The sequence below is a fragment of the Callithrix jacchus genome, chromosome 7 (assembly GCF_049354715.1).
Source record: "Callithrix jacchus isolate 240 chromosome 7, calJac240_pri, whole genome shotgun sequence".
Taxonomy (NCBI): domain Eukaryota; kingdom Metazoa; phylum Chordata; class Mammalia; order Primates; family Cebidae; genus Callithrix; species Callithrix jacchus.
Genome location: NC_133508.1, coordinates 32,035,823 through 32,038,898, shown reverse-complemented (window position 1 = coordinate 32,038,898; position 3,076 = coordinate 32,035,823). Strand labels below are relative to the sequence as shown.

General features: G+C 42.1%; 1 pseudogene; it reads right to left on the bottom strand.

Moving 5' to 3' along the window:
* Positions 1-226: 226 nt before the first annotated feature.
* LOC100390882 (RNA-binding protein 4 pseudogene) lies at positions 227-1,829 on the bottom strand (annotated as a pseudogene).
* Between the last annotated feature and the right edge of the window lie 1,247 nt (positions 1,830-3,076).

The following is a 3,076-nucleotide window of genomic DNA, read 5'->3' as shown; positions in this document are numbered from 1 at the left end:
ACAAGTGGTTGGGATACTCTTTGCTACACATTTTCCAAATGGCCAGTAATGAGTCTATATTACTTTCATATTACTTTTACCATCTGAGAAAAAAAATGAACACAATAGAAGAGAATCATACACAATAAATTAATAAAGGTCACTTAGATTATAATTATTTTTATCCATCTAAAAAGCTGAAAGCTTGATTTAAGATTAGATAATAGTTGACTGGTTATAAATCTATGTATTTATATCACAGATACATTAAATATTGCTTTTTTTCAAGTTGAAAAACCGTTTATTTCACTAGAAAGAAAAAAGTGATCCAACTCTATAGGTCTAGCTTTTGGACCAAAAAGAGACCCAGGGGCAGTGAGACTGTCACCAAGGTCATTCCCAAATCCAACAGCTACAGGAGGTAGGAGGCAGGGAAGAGACAGCACAGCCCCCACCACAATTTCGGCACACAATGAGGCCTGCTGGGAGAACAGAACATGAATGGGAAGCTACAGAAGTATTCAAGGACAGAAGAACAGAAAAATGGGCAGGAAAGGAAAGGAAAAGAAGAAAAGGTCTGAACTTAGCAAGGTAAGATAAGGTCCACGGTTCCCCAGGGACTGAACGCACAGAGCCAAGAAGGTCCTGGAGATGGGGTACCACCAAGAGTGTATTCTCGTGCACAACTGCAGCTCGGAATTTCAGCCCACACACATCCGACCTGGAAACTCTGTGTTATCAAGGCCCCTGATGACCTCCACTGCATCCTCTGCCCGCTCCATGTGCACGAAAGCATAATCTTTCACGATGTCACATTTGGTGACCGGACCATACTCCTGAAACTTGGCTGGAAGCTTCTATTGGTTCAGGAGGGACTGATGTTGGCCACATGCGACTCTGTTGAGGTTTTGCTCTTTTTCTTGCTGGCTTCCACGTTGATGTTCATCCCATGAAGCGTGTAATGGTGCAGGCTGCGCATGGCACCTCCCATTGCAGTTTTGTCTTCTATGTGCACAAAGCCGCAATTCTTAATGATGTCACATTCCAGCACTTTCCCATACTGCTCTAAAATAGAGCACTTCTCCTGCTCTGAGGCCTCCTGGGGCAGATTTCCGATGAACACCTTCACCCTCCTGACAAGAGCGCACACAGAAATCAGCAGGGCCTCCTCCCGGCGCAGACACATCTGACAAAACGTTAAAATGGCGGCGGCCAAATACTGTTTTTTTTAATGATTAAAGAGTTGAAGTGGCTGGGCATGGTGGCTTTAGCCTGTAATCTCAGCACTTTGGGAGGCTGAGGCAGGCGGATCATTTGAGGTCAGGTGTTCAAGACCAGCTTGGCCAACATGGTGAAACCCTGTCTCTACTAAAAATACAAAAACTAGCCAGGCCTGGTAGCTCATGCCAGTAATCCCAGCTACTCAGGAGGCTGAGGCAGGAGAATCACTTGAACCCAGGAGGCAGAGGTTGCAGAGAGCTGTGTTCGCACCACTGCACTCCAGCCTGGGCAACACAGGGAGACTCAGTCTCAAGAAATAAATAAATAAAAAGAGTTGACATGAATCATCACACTCGCAATCCAGCTTTGCAAAAACTGCCTGTCTTTTACTCGTTAGCCTTACTGACAATGTAAAGCCACCATGCTCCCAGTGTGAAGCCCTGTATTAATGCTGTCAGAGAGAAAATGGGTGCTGCTTCTCTGCAAAACCTACTCTAAGCACCTGAATTTTTATTGCAATTGTCAGTTGAAGGCTAAAAGATAGCTAAAAACAATGCTCAGCGTGTTATTTTAATGCAATATAATACAAAGACAATAGGATTTGTTCATAATAACTGGCTAAATATTAAGAATACAATAAACCACCTGTGTGGATTCTGTTTTTAATGTCAACCCCCTCCCACCACTCCCTGTACTAAGGAATTATAAGAACCTTTAGCTAGACATAGCTAGGAAAATTATTTATGATTTGATCCGATTAAACTCCTCTTCCTTTGTCATCCTGGGCCTGAATTATTTGCTGACTCTCTTTTTGCTCCAATAATAATTCATATTCCATAACAGTAAATGGCCTTTCTCGTATGGAAGCTTTACTCTTACAAAAATTCTGTCTCCCTTTCTGTAATTGCTCAAGGTTTATACTTTAAGTGAAAGGCTTTACCAACTGTGTTTCTATTGCTATAGCTATTGCAGTTTTTCTTTCACCTCATAACTCTGTGCAATGTTGAAATTTTAAACAGTATGGTTTCTGCCAATGTATGAGTTTTCTCACCTCTACCCTGCACTGGGGCGTGGGGTTGGGGTAGAAACAGCCAGGAAAAGTTCTATATAGTTTTGTTCTTTAAAGAGCAAAATGCATAACTTTCATTGAATACTAGATGAAAAATTCCCCCCTGGTGCTTTTACTGTAATACTTCTGTATCATATTACAAGAAAACCTCAACCTAGTTTTGCTGTTTAACTACTTCATGTCCACTAGGTCTACTATAGTTCAGTTACCACAGAGCCTAGAATTCTGAAAAGCCATCTACAAATCAGAAACTTGAGAAACGGCTGAGGTCACTCAAGATGTAGGGCTCATAAATGAAGTAACATGGCTACTGCTGATGAAGGCATAGATATAGCCAGAAAATAAGAACATGGAGCCAGGCGTGGTAGTCCTACCTGCTTGGAAGGCTGAGGTGGGAGGATTACTTGAGACCAGGAGTTTGAGGCCAGCTTGCACAACATAGCAAGATTCTGTCTCAAAAAAAAAAACACAAATATATATATATATGTGTGTGTGTGTGTGTGTGTGTGTGTGTATGAATATTAAGAGAGTGAACACTGATGAAACATGCAATTTTATACCACTGTCTACAACATGATTACAGGAAAACATATACAAGAGCAACATTTTTTTGTGGGAGAAATGGGCAGCTGTTTCAGGTATTCCACATAATAGGGGCACTTAGAATAAAAAGATATTGAGGGCTGGGTGCAGTGTCGCACAACTGTAATCCCAGCAGTTTGGGAGGTCGAGGTGGGCAGATTACTTGAGGTCAGCAGTTTGAGACCAGCCTGGCCAACATGGTAAAACCCCATCTCTACTAAAAAT